The sequence below is a fragment of the Orcinus orca genome, chromosome 20, assembly GCF_937001465.1.
Source record: "Orcinus orca chromosome 20, mOrcOrc1.1, whole genome shotgun sequence".
Classification (NCBI taxonomy): domain Eukaryota; kingdom Metazoa; phylum Chordata; class Mammalia; order Artiodactyla; family Delphinidae; genus Orcinus; species Orcinus orca.
Window position 1 is genome coordinate 4,549,564 of NC_064578.1, and position 18,379 is coordinate 4,567,942.

Genomic DNA, 18,379 nt, shown 5'->3' on the forward strand with positions numbered 1-18,379 from the left:
GAGAACCTTCTGCAGCTGAGGGCATCTCTGGGTTTCCAAGGGGCTTGACTCCACCAGGCGAGCGAGGCCCAGCCCTGTGGAACTTGATGCCAGGTGCCAAGTGATCGTGCCTTGGGACTTGCTAAATCCCGAGAGGTAAACACCTAGCATGGATGCCACCCATCCCACCTCCTGCACCCATGGCAGACATCACGTGTCAATCTCAGGGGTGACATTCCCCCGTTGGCTGGGACAGGCCTGGGAATCCTTCTGCTTCTCAACTTTAAGTAGCTACCAACAATTCTTTAGGCCTGGCACGTGAACAAACCTGTTTACCGAAAGATTTTCAGAAGAGGAGGGAATGACCTTGGGTGGGGGCCGTTATAGAACCTTCTAGAAGGTGGTGGTATAGCCGAAGGTCTCCATACGTGAAATCTATCATTTACATGAGGGTTTACTCTTGGTGTTCCGTAGTCTGTGGGTTTTGACAAATGTAGAATGTCATCTAGCTACCATTACAGTATCACATGGAAGAGCTTCACTGCCTAAAAATCCCCTGGTCTTCACGTATTCATCCCTCCCTCCCCCCAAACCCCCGGCAACCACTGATCCTTCTACTGCTGTCGCTATAGTTTTGCCTTTTCCAGAATGTCATAGAGTGGGACATTTGAAAATGTTAACTGTCCAATTTCTGTTGGCTTTTTGATATAGTAAAGAGTTCAAAGTTCTCAGTGCCTGCCCTTTGAAAGTTCAGAAAGCCTCAGGGTCCCCCTGTTAGGTGGTGCTGAAGGGGTGGGGCTAGTTCTCAGTTAAGTGGCTATTAGAATGGCCCCTCTGTCAACCCCGGGCGCCTCCTGTCCCAGCACCACCCCCACCTCGGCCTCCTGGCTGTTTGTCAAACTAGCTGAGCTCAGCCCACCTTTGAACTTCACAGGTCCCTCTGCCAGGTGTGTTTCCTCCAGCTCCTCACAGGACCCAAAATTCCCTCCCTTCAGGCCTAGACTACAGTCCGGGTGTCCACTTTGTAATAACTCATGGAGCGGAACTTGCATTGTGTGTACTTTTCGGGAGGTAAATTTTGTTGCAATAAAAGATTCTGTTAAATAGAGAACAGACTTGTGGTTGCCAAGGGGGAGAGGGGGAGGGGGAGGGATGGAGTGGGACTCTGAGGTTGGTAGGTGTAAACTATTACATTTAGAACAGATTAAAAGAAAAAAGCTTCTACTATTTAGCACTGGGAACTATATCCAACCTCCAGGGATAAACCATACTGGAAAAGAATCTAAAAAAAGAACGTATAGGGCTTCCCTGGTGGCGCAGTTGTTGAGAGTCCGCCTGCCGATGCAGGGGACACGGGTTCGTGCCCCAGTCCGGGAAGATCCCACATGCCACGGAGCGGCTGGGCCCGTGAGCTATGGCCGCTGAGCCTGCGCATCCAGAGCCTGTGCTTTGCAACGGGAGAGGCCACAACAGTGAGAGGCCAGCGTACCGCAAAAAAAAAAAAAAAAAAAGAATGTATATATATATATATATATATGTAAAACTGAGCCACTTTGCTGTACAGCAGAGATTAGCACAGCATTGTAAATCATCTATACTCCAATAAAAAGAAATTCTGTTAACATTTAAAAAAGGAAGCAGATGAAAGTTGAATGAGAAACAAGACGTTTACACCATCTTAAGTGGGTCCCCACAAGATAGTTATGAATTACAAAGGGAAACAGTCACTTTAGTTGGAGAAATCTGGCAGACCCCAGCTGGACCAAGGGATCAGGGTCACCAGGACCACCGATGGGACAAATGACATCGTGCGCCTTGGATACGGTGCACCAAGGAAACACGGCTTCGCTTCGGGGGATTCCTGGCAAAGTGCTGAATGCGAGTCCCAGCGTGAGGAAGCAGCCCTCCCACTGCAGAGCAGCCTAGGAAGGGATGTTCCAGGGAGACTAAAGAGTCATGGTAACCAAATGCAAATGGAACCCTGGATCAGATCCGGAGCTGGGAAAAATGTCTTTACCATTTGCTATAAAGGACGTTAGTGGGACAAGCGGTGAATTTGAGTGAGCTCTGGAGATAATGGTATTGTATTGATGTGGACTTCTGATTTGGGTCATTGTTCTCTAGTTATAGGAGAGAATGTCCCTTTTGGAAGGGCACCCTGAGGTTCTTACGGTAACGAAGGGAGGGGAAGCAAGAAAGTTGGGGGGGAGCATGCACAAAGACTCGGGTAATCTGGGAAGGATATACGCACATCTGAAAAGGTCACACAGTGTATGGTTCCACTTATAGAACATTCTTGACATGACAAAATTATAAGACGGAGGGCAGATTAGTGGCTGGCGGGGGTTAGGGATGGTGTGACTACAGAGGCAGTGAGAACGAGACCTACGTGGTGATGGAGCAGTTCTGTCTCTTGATGGAGCTGGTACTTACACCAATCTGTACCTGAGATCCGGTGGCTCGGAGACCACGCCCCCCCATACCGTACCGTGTCAATTTCCTGGCTTCAGTATGGCACTGTGGTTACACAAGATGTGACATTGGGGGAGTCTAAGTGAAGGGCCTCGCTGTGTAATTTTTGTAGCTTCCTGTCAAGCTGTAATTATTTCAAAATAAAGAGTTGAAAAAGTAAGAGAAATAGCATATCCCACTCTGTCACCCTGTTCCCCTCCCCCCCACCCCCCAGTCCTTGCTTTGGGCCATTTGTAGCAGCCAGCCAGGACACAGAGAGACTTCCGATAACCAGCTTGGGCAGCCACGGTGGACCCGGTTTAACCAGTAGGCAAGCTGGTTCATTCATTCCACAAATATTTGAGAGCCTGCAGAGGAAGGAGGCTGCTCGGGCCAGGTGACAATACCGCCAGTGAACAGCACAGCTCCTGCGGTGCCAGGCTCTGCGCTCAGGGCTGTGTCCTCAACTTAATCCTCATAACACGCACCTGATCTGCTGTCAGCACTGCCCGCACCCACCCTTTCACAGAAGAGGGACTCTAGCGGACGATGGGGTCCTCCACCCAGATACCCTGGCATCCCTCTTCCCGTTTGTGGGCTCCCCGCTCTGACATCCAGCAGCTGCAGTGCCTGGAAATGTGCTTCCCCAGGTTTCCCTCAATGAGGACCGGCAGAAAGCCCACCCTGTGCCCCCCGAGAGGGACAACTCCAAAGCTCCCCAGGGGCCAGGCGGAACCTGGGACCCAGCCTGAAACCTTGCCCCTCTCGTTCCCTTACCAGGTTCTGCTGGAAAGACATCCTTAATAAACCATGAGTCTTGCCTCGGGCTCTGCTTCTGGGGAACCCGACCTGGGACAGATTCGGAGGCACAGAGTGGCTGAGTAACTTGGCCCCAGCCACACAGCTAAGAGGGTGAGCCAGAAGTTATACCACTGGACTCTGATGCCGGAACCTGCACGTCTGACCATCACGCTGCACTGCCTCCGAGGAGGGGCTCAGTCATCCCTTCACAGACCTGCTCAGACCATCCCCTACTGCCAGGCTCTTAGCTGATTGAGGGCAAACAGGATTCTCAGGCCGCTTCTCAGAAGTTCTCAGCGTACTCAGGAAGGCAGACCCAACCTCACCCATTGGATCAGTCACCGATTCAATGATCCAGCATTTAGGGGCTGCGGTGTACCTGCACCATGCTGGATATTGGGAGAGAGATGAGCTAGACGTGGCCCCTGCCCTCCAGGAGCTCTGAGTCCCGTGGAGAAGGAGGAAGCCACGTGGCATGTGTCACAACGTCGCCGCGTGCGGGACCCAGTGGGGGCGCATGTCAGTCTACCCGGATGACTCAGGGGAGACTCCCAAGGAGGTGATGTAGAGCCAGGACTGTGGAACACAGAGGAGCCAGGCTGGGGGGGGAGGGTGGAGACAGACAGTCTAGGAGAGGGGCAGTTGCATAATATCCGTGGCTCCTGGTTCGGGCTGAAAGGAGGACATGTAATCACAGCCAGCGTGCTGTTGGCTGGGTGGGGGGTGGCGTGTTCCCACGGAGGTGGCCCCGTATCCCACCCTCCCGTGGGAAGCCCTTAGTGTGGGGTGCAGGCTCCACTACTTTGGGACCCTGGGCCACGTGTGTCCCCCTCTGTCATCTCTAAAAGGGGAAAATGGTCCACACCTGGCAGGTGGTTATGGAGGAATTATCTGGTGCTGAGTGAGCCTGACTGGGATCAGTAGGGCTGCCAAGTGGGCTTGGACAGGTCGTGCAGAGGTCCTGGGGGCACCAGTCACACCCCTGTAGATTTGAAGAGGCTCGTGGCAGAGGACAGGTGCCCTTTTTGAGCCCCTTATGAAGCTGTCGTAAGGACCAGCAGTGGCGCTGTCCACGGAGGCTGTTATCGCAGGTGGGGTCCCGCCCTGAGAACTGCCTGGGGAGGGGGCTTTGGTACCCACACACGATCCCCACAGCCAACAGCAGTTCCTCAGAGCCCAGAGCATCACGCTCCTCCTTGGGTCTTTGGGTCAAGCCGGGCAGTGGACAGAGCATGGGGCGCGGGAAGAGGGGAGGATTTCAGTGCATAGAAGCGTTGGCGCAGAGACTTAGGGAAAGCAATTCACATGACCAATTTCTACTCTACGATGGACTTCCGGGAGCCCTGGACAAACGGCCCTGCTTTCTGAACCTCATTTCTTACAAGTTAGAACAGGAGAAGAATGCCCACCGTCATGCTGGTCAAGTGAGACCGAATTCTCAGCCACACCCCTGCACCCATGAAACCACACCTTCCTGAGGTTATTGTATCAATCTCTATGTTTTGTTAAAGTTTGAAATATTTCATACACTTGTTCTAACTTTTTTTTAAAGATTCTACTTACTCTTCAGAGCCTGGCGAGCATCATGGGATAGGATAACTTACCAAAACAAACAAACCAATGAAAACCAACAACAAAAAAGCTTTTCTCCCTTGATGAACTGTCCACTTTTTTCCCAGCATTGAACTTTTGGTCTTAGCTGTCAGGAACCTCCGTGCTGTTTAACGTGCTCAGTTAACGCTAAGCTTCACCTGGCTGTATCAGTTACCAACCTCCCGTCTGCGAGCAGCAGAAACTGACTGGTTATTTTAAACAGAAAGGGAATTTGGCGGAAGGATGTCAGGTCTGCCAAGTCTATGCAAGGGGAGGGAGAGAGACCCGTTCTTCTCAAGTTCCCCAGTGGGTGTGGGATGGGCTCCCGGGCCACCCACCTATCCATCCAGCAGACAGTTGCTGAGTGGGAGGAGGTGGGGGCGGGGCAGTGGTGGTGGGAGAAACTGTCAGGTAAAGGCTACAGGTGTTCTCTGTAACCAGGTGTTTTAGGGTAAACACCTCCTCCCACTTCATTAGAGTTTTTCTCAGTGTCTTGCTTTGGGTTCTCCCAAACCCAAAGATCTGAACACATGTTGTCTGAGAGGTGACCCCAGAAACGCTGGCAGAGGGGAATGAGGCAGGGCTGGGAAGGGGGGCATCTGGTCCTCCCTGATGGGGGCTGAGCGTGTTCCTGCAGTTGAAAGAGAGCCCTCGATGGGGAGTCAGGTGCTCGCGGGAGGCAGCTTTCCGTAGAGGAGGGGATGCTCAGGGTCAGGGGGCTGGAGACACTGCCACGTCCGCTACCCCGGGCTTTATATGTACACTGCAAACATTTTCACACCCCATATTCCATGCGTTGATAAGTCTGCTCTGTCCCGCTCCTTTGCATAATATAAGTTATGAGCCCCACAGACCTTTCTTTTCCCTTTGTGCTGCTGGTGAAAGAAATGTCAGCAAGATCAGGAAAAGAAAACGTTTTGTCTTCAACAGCTCTGGGGAAGGAGATCCTATTCTACCCCACGGAATCGTCCTTGCAACTGTTACGATCTTTACCTGGTTGAATGGAAATGAAACAGTCTTAGAGGACCACAGAACACAAAGGTACTGCTTAATGAATGATTACCAGGTGAACCCCCTTGGAACCACCAGCCGGGCTCCACCATGTGCCCCCTCCAACGACAACCACCCCCTCCCCACAGATGTACCCATTCTCCTGACTTACAGTCATATGTTCATCACTTCCTATGTCCTGTACAGTTCTTTAACCAACACGTTTCCCATCTGCATTTGTTTCCTAGGACTGCTATGACAGACAGTCACAAACTTAGTGGCAACACAAATAGTTTCTCTTAGGGTTCTCTTACAGGTCAGATGTCTGAAACAGTCTTACCGAACTAAACTCAAAGTGTCTGCAGGGCTGCATTCCTTCTGGAGGTGCTGGGGAGAATCCATTCTCTTATCTTTTCCAGCTTCTAGAAGCCACCCACATTCCTTGGCTAATGACCCCTCTCTCCATCTTCAAAACCAGCAACGCCGGTTGGGTGTTTCTCATGCTGCTTCACCCTGCTTTCAACCCCTCTGCCACCCTCTTATAAGGACGTTGTCACCACCCTGGGCCCACCTGGACCATCCAGGATCATCTCCCATCTCAAGGTCCTCAGCTCAGTTACACACCTGCCAAGGCCCTTTTGCCAGGTCAGATCATACATTTACAGGTTCTGGGGCTTAGGACGTGGATACATTTGAGAGGCCATTATCCTGCCCACGGCTCCATCCATCTTTTTCCCTTTATCTGTTGAGACACCCTTGGCCATCTGACCTGTAGCATTCCCCACAGTCTGGATTTTGCTGGTTGCACACTCCAGGTGCAGTGCCGCATGGCCCTCCGTCCTGGGAATTTCGTGCAAACTGGCAGTGGGACCCAGAGGCTGGATCGGGCTCAGGCTCCATCCCCTTGGTCTTGTGTGCTTCCGTCAGGAGGCTCCTTGTGGCCGGTGGTCTCTTTTTGTGATGTCAGTATCACTGATGTTCAATGTCCTGAACCACTCATTCCCTGGGGATTGCAAAACTGTGATATTCCAATCCTATCAATTGCCTTTGTTTGTTTGTTTGTTTTGCGGTACGCGGGCCTCTCACTGTTGTGGCCTCTTCCGTTGCGGAGCACAGGCTCCGGACGCGCAGGCTCAGCGGCCATGGCTCACGGGCCCAGCTGCCCCACGGCATGTGGGATCTTCCTGGACCGGGGCACGAACCCGTGTCCCCTGCATCGGCAGGCGGACTCTCAACCACTGCGCCACCAGGGAAGCCCTCAATTGCTTTTAATGTATTAGTTGGGATACTTTCATCAGGAGACGCTTCCTCTCATCTATATAGAGTTTGTTACCAATGGAAACAGGAAGGCAGAATCACTGCTTGATTCCCTCCCTTGACCGATTTCAAGATAACAAGCCAGTTCCTATCAATCTCAGGAGATCCACTAGTTTTTAGAAACATTTTTGTGAACTCATGTATGTAAACGTAGATGGGTTTCAATCCAGTGCAATGTTATCCTTCCTGAAGCTCCCATGGTCACGTCTTTGACCACCGAGAGCCTTTCAAGCTGGCTTCAGAGTTCTTTTAGCATAATCCCCGGAGTCTCTCTTTGACAGTTCCCTTGCCATTTGGGAAAACAAAATATTCCAGCCTTCTCTTGTACATTTCCAGCCCTGGAATCAGCTGTGTCTCTGAGAAACCCTGCTTTTTTAATTTTCCAAAAAATGGGAAATGGCATTTCAAGACCACAGTCTGTGTGTCAGGCTACAGAGGTGACCACTTTTTCTGGGACTTTTAAGGGGGCAGAGTTGGCTAATGTAAGTGTATTTTCAAAATGAAATACCTCCGGAGTTCACACTGTGACCCTCTCCCACGTCTACAGGTGGACGGTGGGCTCATGTCATGACTTACCCTGATCACATTATTTGATTGGCAGCTCTATCCCCTCAAAGGTTAAAACCTATGACTCTTCTCTCACATGCCTGCAGGTAAAAGAAACAAGGTTTCTATCCCTCTGTTAGATTTTTCATTTAAACCAAGGGTTTGAGAGACTGCGTCCTATTTAAATGAACAATTCTTAACTGAAGTTGCAGAGCCTTGGGGACAACCAAATCTGGGACAATTGCCTCATCAGTGTTAGCTCGGAACCCGGCCATGACCTCCTGCGCCCCCAGCCTGCCTGGTGTCCAGGGCTGCCCGTGATCCTTGACTGTTCCTGCCTCCTGTCTCCCCACCGGGGCCCTGGGGGAGAGGAGCCTTCCTGAGCCTCCCAGCTGCATCACAGCTCTTGCAGCTCAGAGGTCCTCTCCCGCCTTCCCCCCGGGGGGCTCTGGGGAACCCATCGCCCTGGGCAACCGTGAGCTCCTCCCTTACCACCTCTGGCCAAGGCAGTGTCTTGTAGTCTCCCTGCCTCAGGGGCACTCCCTGCTCTTCCCAGCAGCCCCCAAATCTCCTTCCCGTTCTGTCCCGGGAGGCGCCCCCGCCCCAGCCCTGCCTGTGAGAAGCAGGCTCCCGTCGTCACGTTTCGAGCTCACTCGCAAGAATCCTACGATGGTGTGTAGGTTAGGCTATACTTCCCTTGGCTCTCCCACCCCTGTTTGGTCAGAACAGCCAGTCCTTCCATAATACCCGCTGTGCACCAGGAACCATTCTAAGCGCTTAACTAGTCTCTCTGCACAGCCGGACTAGGAGGCTGCTGCTGTCATCCACGTATTTTATGGAGGAGGAAACGCTGGCTCAGGGACACCTCGGGAGTGGGAGGGCTCACGCACTGACCGCTGGGCTCCTGAGTCGGCTGGAAGGCAATGCTGCTTAAGACCCACCCCTCAGCATGCTTTGGGGAAGGAGCCAGTAGCTACATAAATAAGAAATCAACAATGCAAGAAGGGAAACCCCTCCCCGGGCCATCACCCTCCTCAGCAGCAGCAGTTCTGGAGTTCCAGATGGCATCAGAGTCACCGGGAGGGCATGCTGAAATACAGACTGCCGGGACTGACAAGGGCTTACCCTCCAAAATATATAGACAGCTCACACAACTCAACAACAACAAAACAAACAACCCAATCGAAAAATGGGCAGAAGGCCTAAACAGAAGACATACAGGTGGCCAACAGGCACATGAAAAGATGCTCAACATCACTAATTATTAGAGAAATGCAAATCAAAACTACAATGAGGTGTCACCTCACACTAGTCAGAGTGGCCATCACCAAAAAGTCTACAAATAACAAATGCTGGAGAGGGTGTGGAGAAAAGGGAACCCTCCTGCACTGCTGGTGAGAATGTAAGCTGGTGCAGCCACTATGGAGAACAGTACGGAGGTTCCTTAAAAACTGAAAATAGAGCTACCATATGATCATATGATCTAGCAGTCCCACTCCTGGGCATATGTCCAGAGAAAACTATAATTCAAAAAGATACGTGCACCCCTATGTTCATAGCAGCACTATTCACAATAGCCAAGATGTGGAAACAAATGAAATGTCCATTGACAGATGAATGGATAAAGAAGATGTGGTATATATATACAGTGGAATACTACTCAGCCATAAAAAAGAATGAAATAATGCCATTTGCAGCAACATGGATGGACCTAGAGATCATTATACTAAGCGAAGTAAGTCAGACAGAGAAAGACAAATAGCATTTGATGTCACTTATATGTGGAATCTAAAATATGATACAAATGAACTTATCTACAAAACAGAAACAGACTCACAGACATAGAGAATAGACTTATGGTTGCCAAGGGGGAGTAGGGTGGAGGAGGGTTGCATTGGGAGTTTGGGATTAGTGGATGCAAACTATTATATACAGGATGGATAAACAACAAGGTCCTACTCTAGAGCACAGGGAACTATATTCAATATCCTGTGATAAACCATAACGGAAAAGAATATTGAAAAATAATGTATATATATGTGTATGTATAACTGAATCATTTTGCTGTACAGCAGAAATTAACACAACATTGTAAATCAACTATGCTTCCAATAAGAAATAATAAAATTAAAAGAAAAAACCACACACAGACTGCTGGGCCCAACCTCAGAGTCCCTCACTTGTTAGGGCTGGGGTGGCCTGAGAACCTGCATTTCTAATGAGTTCCCTGGTGAAGCTGATGCTGCGGGTCTGAGGACCCCCCGTTTGGAAACTGCTGCTCTAGTGAACTTGCCTGCCGTGGAAGAGCAGGACTTGGCTGGGACCGTGCTCCCTCCCAGGGCACGTGGTGTGGTGGTTCCAACTCGAACTTTCCCGTCCAGGCGGTCCTGTGATAATGACCTTATGATTATGTTAAAAAACATAGTCATCTGTTAGAGATGCAATTCTGAAGCATTCACAGGTGATGTATATGATGTCTGGGATTTACTTTAAAATACTCCAGACTCTACCTCTGCAAAAAGTTGAGGGTCTACATGAAGCGATGGTAGCTGGCTGATGCGTCCAAAGAGGTTCCTTCTACCACTTTCTACGCCTTGTTTATATTTGCAAGTGTTAATAATAAGCCTTTTGATTTCAGGTAGGAAGAAAGCTCGGGCTCCCCACTTAGTAACTGTTTGACCTTGAGCTAGAAACTTGCAATATCTGAGCCTTGATTCTTTCTGCTCTCAATGCAGGTGGTGGCATCTTCCCAACCTGGATGTCGAGGACACAATGGATGTTAGATGTTCGCGCTCACCTTGGCATATAACCCGTGAGACTTTAGTCCCCTCAATATACTCTCTTTAGTCTCCCTCAATATTCTCCAGCCTGGCCTGGCCAGGGCAGCGCCTAATGGGCAGGGGATCGCCCATGTCAAGGCACCTGTTCAGCAAGTTCCTGGGCCGAGCGTGGAACTTTCCAGAAGTCTGCCCACTTGGGATCAGGCGGTGTGGATGTGGAATGTGGGGTGGGGAGGCCACGCGTGTGTTCCCAGGACGTGAGGCTTCTGGGCGGTCACAGGCAGGACGGCCTCCCCACAGTGTGGCTTAGACCTGCCAGGGGGTTCTTTAGGGAGCCACCGGGTCTGAGGCAGGAAAGCCCCGGCATGCAGTTCAAAGGTGGTTCCAGGGGCTTCCATGGGGCCCTCAGCTTGCCAGACCATCTCAGTCAAGGCGTGTTTCGGTTGGTGTTCTGTATTGGTTTGGTTTTGATTGCAAAACAACAGCAACAACAACCCATTTGTGCTAGCCCAGGGCAAAGTCAGGGGCAGCCGGCGACTGGGAACCACTGAGCTGTTTCCCTGAACCTCAGTACAGGAAGGGGACGGTGGCCAAGTCTCATATCAGTTGCAAGCAAGTCCTGGAAAGCGATCAAGAACCTGCTGGCTTCTCTCTCTCTCTCTCCCCTTCCCGTCCGTCTTCCCATGGACAAGGCAGGAGGTGGCCTCCGCACAGCCCCGAGTCCCACCCCCCTGTCCATACCACTAGCAGAGCCAGCTGATGCGTGCCCAGCATTTTCTGTGCGCCAGGGGTCGGGCAGGAAGCTTCACCACCAGGACTTCCTGTAATCCCACAGCAGCCATGCCGGGAGGGGCTGCTTTCATCCTTCCGACTTCCAAAGAAGGAACTGAAACATCAAGGGGCTGGAGAAGTTACCTGAGGCCACGCTGTTGAGAGGAGGCTCCTGAGCTAGGCTCCTAGTCACGGCCATGCTACCTTCCGGCGTCAAAAAGACTCAAGAGCATTGCGGGGGAGGAATCTGACAGGCTTAGCTGGAGTCACGTGACCTGTTTCTCCACCAATCAGGTGTGGCCAAGGAGGCTGGTCTCAGAGCATCAACATGGCAACCCCCAGGCCCAACATTAGAGAACCGTTGTCAGGTGGGGCAGTGATCCTGGCACCTGATCTCACTTCCGTTCCTTTCTTCCTTCCTGAGTAGGCTTCCACGGACACAGATCCCTGCTGCATTTGTCTTCCCACTTATGGAGTTAGATGAGGCCTGAGTTCAAATCCTGCCTCTGCCATTTTCCTGATGGTCTGCTCTTGGGCAAATGCCTTCACCTCTCTGAACCTCAGTGTTTTCATCTGTAAACGCAGATTGTAAGACTGGGCTTCTTGGGGAGAAGCAAACAAGATCATAACCCAGGTAAAACCTTCAGTGGCTTCCCATTGTTTTCACGGTCAAGTTCAAACTCAAGATGTGAACTGGCTGGCACCTGCTTAACTTTCTAGCCCGCATCCTCCCAGTCCCAGAGTGCCCCCCTTCTCCAGCCATGCCCAGCTGTGCCTCTGCTCATACCGTTCCCTCTGCCTGGAATGCCTTTCCTCTTCTCCCCCAGTCTAAGTTAGCTAACTTGCTCCTGAGTGGGTTGAATTGTGTCCCCCCCAAAAAGTTGTGTCCACATCCGAACTCCAGAACCTGTGTATGTGACGTTATTAAGGATCTTGAGATGAGATGGTCTTGGGTTTAGGGTGGGTCCTAAATCCAATAAGTGTCCTTACAAACCAAAGGAGAGGGAAATCCGGGACACACAGACACAGAGGGGAAGGCCGTGGGATGACGAAGACAGATTGCAGTGATGGGTCTGTAAGAAGAGGAAGGGCACGGGTTACTGGCCGCCCCCAGAAACTGGACAGGGGCGTGGGACAGCCTCTGGAAGGAGCCAACCCTACGGACACCCTGACATGGACCTCTGGTCTCCAGAGCTGGGAGAGGCTACATTTCTGTTGTTTATGGTAATGTGTATGGTAGTTACAGAAAACTTGTACTGGTGAGCTTAGCTCAGAAGCCCCTCCTCTGGGAAGCCCTCCCTGACCTCTCAGCCTGCACAGATGCCCAGAGCCTACATAAGCTTTATCCTAGCCCTTTCCACCGTGCCTGTGGTCACCCACACACCAGTGTCTCCCCCTCCACCCTCTTCCAGAGGAATCCACACTCCACTGACCTCCAAGCTGTGGACAACAGACGATACTCTGATGGTGGAATTTCAGGCAGCAGCCTACAGGCGCCCACAGGGAGAAATCTGTCTGGAGCTGGGTGCCACCACCGTCTCACCTGAAGGCCTGCTCACCTCTTCCCAGGTGGAAGCATGCAGAGGCCTTCCCTGGGGTCACAAGATAAAGTCTGTCCGGCACTATGTCCCCTGGAAGGGCGCCCCTCTGCCTTCCCTTGACACTGCCTTGCTGATCTCTGTGAGATGGTCTACAGAAAGATCTGGGGTCGGGAAGATAGTTACTCCTGGCAACTCTGGTGGAAACTGGCCCCAGGGAAGACGGTGGCTATGTCAGCCAGCCCAAGGGGACAGAGAGACTGTTTAATTAAGTTTGTTCTCATGGAAAAGCTGCCCCTGTGGCTGAGGTGTCTGTCCTCACCCAAGGGCCCCCAGGGTCCAGCTGCTTTCCAGGCGCCTTGGAGCAGGCAGGGCTGACTTGCCCAGCTGTTTCCTGGGGCGCTGCTTACCCTCTGGAGGGACGCAGCTCTCTCAGAGGCTGGGCATCCCCCCCGCAACTCAGCCCCCCACAGCTGCGGGACGGTCCCCAGACAGCCAAAGACGTGGCCGTGGTCTCTGTGGTCTCTTCAATACGGGAGGCTTCGTGTGTGTGGCAAGAGAGAAAACTCCAGACTGGGGATTCAGGGGAGTGGGGTCGGCCTCTTGCACTTCCTGGGAGAGTGAGAAAATGGGCAGTTCCAAGCTAGGTGACCCTGGGTGAATTGCTTCTCCCCTCCCAGGCTCCTCTGTGGAACCAGAGAAAACCCACATGCTCTGTAGATGGTGCCACTGCCAGCTTCCTGGTGGCAGTACCGCGCTGTAGTTACACAAGATGTTACCATGGGGGAGGTGGGCCTCTCTGGACTTTTCCTCACATGTTCTGTGAATTTACTATTATTTTAAATTTAAATTTTTTTGGGGGGTGCTGCGCTGCGTGGCACGCGGGATCTTAGTTCTCCAACCGGGGATCAAACCCACACCCCCTGCAATGGAAGCGCAGAGTCTTAACCGCTGGACCGCCAGGGAAGTCCCTTAAAAATGTTTTAAAATTATTTTCAGAAAAGAAAAATAAAAACAGGTAGATGACCATAGTATGAAATAGAATCTGACTTCAACAACTAATGGCAAAAAAAAAAAAAAAAGAGCAGGTGCATTCTTTCCTTCCTAGTCTTTTCCAGAAAGTCTTCCTATAATGTGTACTTCCTGGGAGACTGACAATAACTATGTAACATCACTGTTCTGAATGGCTGCAGATATAAGAACGTCATAATCAAGTCAACTATTGCATCCAAAACTCAATACCTAGGTGTGTTATCTTTTTCTTTTTAATTAATTAATTAATTTTATTTTTGGCTGTGTTGGGTCTTCGTTGCTGCATGTGGGCTTTCTCTAGTTGCGGAGAGCGGGGGCTACTCTTCGTTGCAGTGCGTGGGCTTCTCACTGCAGTGGCTTCTCTTGTTGCGGAGCACGGGCTGTAGGCACGCGGGCTTCAGTAGTTGTGGCTCACGGGCTCTAGAGAGCAGGCTCAGTCGTTGTGGTGCACGGGCTTAGTTGCTCTGCGGCATGTGGGATCTTCCTGGACCAGGGCTAGAACCTAAATCCCCTGCACTGGCAGGCGGATTCTTAACCACTGCGCCACCAGGGAAGTCCCTAGATGTGTTCTTAAACCACACAAATTAAAGGCTTTTTCTCGCTGATTAAAAAAAAAAAAGACAAAGGTCGAACCTCCCAAGGAGTCAGATCCGGAATTAGTTTACTTGGGTCTGTATCTTCACTCTGCCATTTACTGGCTCTGTGATCCTTGCTAAGTGACTATTTCTCCATGCCTCAGTTTCCCTCATCTGTAAAATGGGTGTCAAGAGTCTCTTCCTCATGGGTTAGAAGAACTCAGATGAGTGGTTGGTTTCTGTAAAGGGCTTCCAGAGGCGCCTGGCACGTGGTCAGCTCTCAGAAGGTGCTGGCGACCACGTTAAGGTTGCCACGAGAGCAGTGAAATAATACAGGGCAAGGGCTGAGCGGAGGGAGATCCCTGTAATTGACTGTCCCCCATGGCTGCCTGGCTGTGTGTGACCTTTGGCAAGTCACGGGACACTGTGGGGTCTTTGCTGCCCTCCCCTGTGGAATGAGAGGTGGAATCTAGGAGACTGTCTGCGCAGCCCCACGTGCGCGTTTTCCTGGGACCCCCTCCTGGCTCGGCATCCCCACCCTCACCCCCATGGCCACTGCTGATGGGGGACCTGCCGGTTCTTCCTCCCTGCTTCCCATGGCCTCAGTCGATGGGCCCAGATGTGGGTGCCTTCCCCAGGGTGTCACAGGGGAGGCATCCCATTCACGGGGAGCATGCGCTGGATGGAGCTCTAGGGCTGCCTGGGGCCACTCTCATGTCCCGAGGAGACAGTGGCTCTGCCCAGAGAAAACAGAGAGACGAGGGGGACTCCATCCCTGGTTCCCGCTGTCCCTGAAGCCCAGGTGTGGTCCTGTCCTCCCAAGATGTGGCCGCTCACTTCTGCCTTAGAGACGAGAACAACAGTAGCAGCGATCGCTTATAGAAGCCGAGCTACGAGCCAGACACTGTTCTGAGAACTGCACACATTTCAACACTTTTACTTCTCATCACAGCTCGGAGTATCATCACCCCCTTTTGCAGATGGGGAAACCGAGGCACAGTGACTAACTTGTGCAAGATCACACAGCAGCGAGTGGCAGGGCCGGAACTTGAACCCCATCAGCCTGGCACCAAATGAGTGCCCCCACCCACTCCTCCTGTCTCTCCTGGCGGCCCTCTTCGCCGCAGCTGCTCGGCCGGGATCCTGTCATTGCCAGCAGCACAGCGGACCTCTAGCCCCTGAGGGTCCTTCAACTCCGGTCCACTGCACTGTCTGCCTTCCTTCTGCCTCTTCACCCTGAGGACCCAGGACAGGCCTTTCCGGGTTTCCCACCTGTTTTTACAACTCTCATCTCCTTCATCCTGCAGCAGGTATGGCAGGCGTCATCCCGTTCCATCGTGGTAGAAACTGAGTCTCAGAGAGGCTAAGCTCTGTGTCCAGGGGCACAAAGCTGCGACCACCACTGGAACCCGGCTCCAAGTCCAGAGGTCTCTCACGTCCTGGACAACAGGACCTCTGCTCACACTTTAGCTCAGGTGAGCAGCCCTGTCATCTCGTTTCCAAATCAATCAAGTCCAAGGAAGGGCTGTGCCAGCTCCCAAGGGGACGGTGCTCTGGGCTCAAAGCCAAGAAACACAGCTGAGCTCCGGGTACACACCCCAGTGCCTGCAATCACCCATTCACCTGTGTGTCTTCCTCCAGAATGAGGACCCAGGGCAGGGACATAAGGGGGAAAGCCGGTGAGGGCAGGGCGGAGGTTCCACCAGGAAGGGGGCTTGCAAGCCCACCCCTGGGGCTGCGTGATGGAGGGGCAGAGCCCTGGAGTCAGGAGGCGGGGGTTCCAATTCCCACTAGACCATAAACGCCATGCAGGCAGGGACCGTTTCTGTGCTGTTCCCCTCTGTGTCTCAGATGGAAACTAAGACAGGCAGCATATATCGTAATAACCCAAGCAGAACATTATATATAATGAAAAGATAAAAGGCACTGCCAACTAAGCTGCTCTGATGCCTTCACCTTTCCATTGTAAACTTAGTAAAGACCTCTTTCAGATTTATTTAGACATAGATTTTAATCATGCCTCATTCTTGTGCAGACATCAGAAAGAAAATGTTAAGTGACATACATGGGATAAGGTCTTTCCTAGAAGGTCATCGTGCTTGGATCCAACCTTTCCGAATCACTTTTTCACTCAGAGCTGCCAGGGTCCGAGTTTTTCTGCCGACGTGGACTCTGAATCCCCAAGATTCTGATGACGTAGGATTTCCCAGAAGGCGGTTCCTTGGTTTTTCCTGGAAGTTTCCACTGGGTTGCTTACACCCAGCCTGCATGTTTAGATGTGCTCACGTGCAGGCAATGACGCCTGGTGGTCACGACCAGGACACTTCCCAGCTTCGGGGACGTGGAAAGGTGAAAAAAAACGTGCATCTTGCATTCGCCAAGAAAAGGTGGTTCGTGCTTGGTAAATATTTCTTGATAGATGGAATGTATGAATGAGTGAATGAGTACCCGATGAGTGAGTGGGAAAGTTAATTAATTACCCTGAACCTAAGGGAAATGCACCAATGAAACTTACTGATGGATGAAGTAAGATAATTAGAGTCTCGGTATTTGGGCTTAAACAGAGGCGCTCAGCTGGGGGCCCATGGACTCTGGGGCCAAGGTAATAATAATAAAGAATGATAACCATACCCGCTGACTGCTCTCTATACACCATCTCTCATAATCCTCCCCGGCAACTCTGAAAGGCAGTTACCCTTATCGTACCCATTTCACAGAGGAAGAAACTGAGGCTCAGCGAGGGGAAGTGCCTTGCCCAGGATCAGAACCCAGGTTGACCAGCCTCTGCTCTCTCCACCCCATCTAGTGGACAGCCCCCCAGAAGTGGGGGTGAGCTCCGCCCTGTCCCCAGGGCCCTCTGCAGATCCGTACAGCGGCAGTGTCCCCTTCTGGGCCTCCATGGCTGGAGGGAATGTGCTTGATGGGTCCCTGGAGCCCGAGCTGTGAGCAGGTCAGACCAGTTTGGAACCCAGACCACTTCCGGGCTGTGTGACTTTGGGTGAGTCCTTTCAGATTTCTGACACCCAAGTCTCTGCTGGTTGTAATTGTTTACCCCTGCCATGTATGGCCAGCCACGAAGGGGACAGTCCCTTAGACCTCTGGTCCTCGGCCCTGATGATCTGGCTGTTCATCCCCGCCACCTCCCCGGGAGGGAGCTTCAGCCAACTGCAGGCTCAGGTCCCGTCCAGACCAGTGAGATGGACCCTCCAGCACAGACAGATGGGGCGCTGGGGATTTCATGGGTGACCCACGCTGGGACCCCTGAAATCACGTGTATAAATTCCACAACATGCCTGGAATGGATTGACATAAACCTCAGCATCTGAGATGGAAACCAGATTTGTCTCTGGTCGGACCTGCCATTCTTGGATAAAGGCGTCTTCCTTTTCCATCAACGGGAAGGTCAAAACCTCCCCCAGCCAGTGTGACAAAGGCACACTTTACACAACTTTGACATGAATCGCTTGACTGTTTTTCTCTCACATGTTCCACACACAAAAACAAAGCAACCATCAAAGTAATTCTTGAGCAATGTGAACGCACGGACGCTCAGAAACGACCAAAAAAAGGCCCATCGGTCATCAGTCTCCACTTTAAATTGGACTTGGCGTGTTTTCCAAGAGAGTCTGGATGGTATCTGGAGAAAAAGTGTGGATGTATGGGCCGGGGGAGGACCGTGAGGGGCGGGGCAGGGGTGAGGAGACATGCTTGTTTTTAAAATACGGGCACTCGGGAGCCTCCGCACAAGCCCATCTTGGAATTTGAAAGGTCAAGCCCTGCCCAATGATTGATCGTCGATCCCTATCGGTCACCAATGGGGCTGTGTTACATGCCCAATGAACTGAATCATTTCCCCCAAAAGCCGGTGGATGTGTGTGTCCGTTTGGATCGTGTAACAGATGCCCCCAGGGCTCTGCCCGTGTCCCCTTGGGTCCCCTCCCTGGCAGGGGGTGGGCTGCCCCTGGAATTGACAACTGCTCCTCCAAGGGACAGCCCTCACCCCACC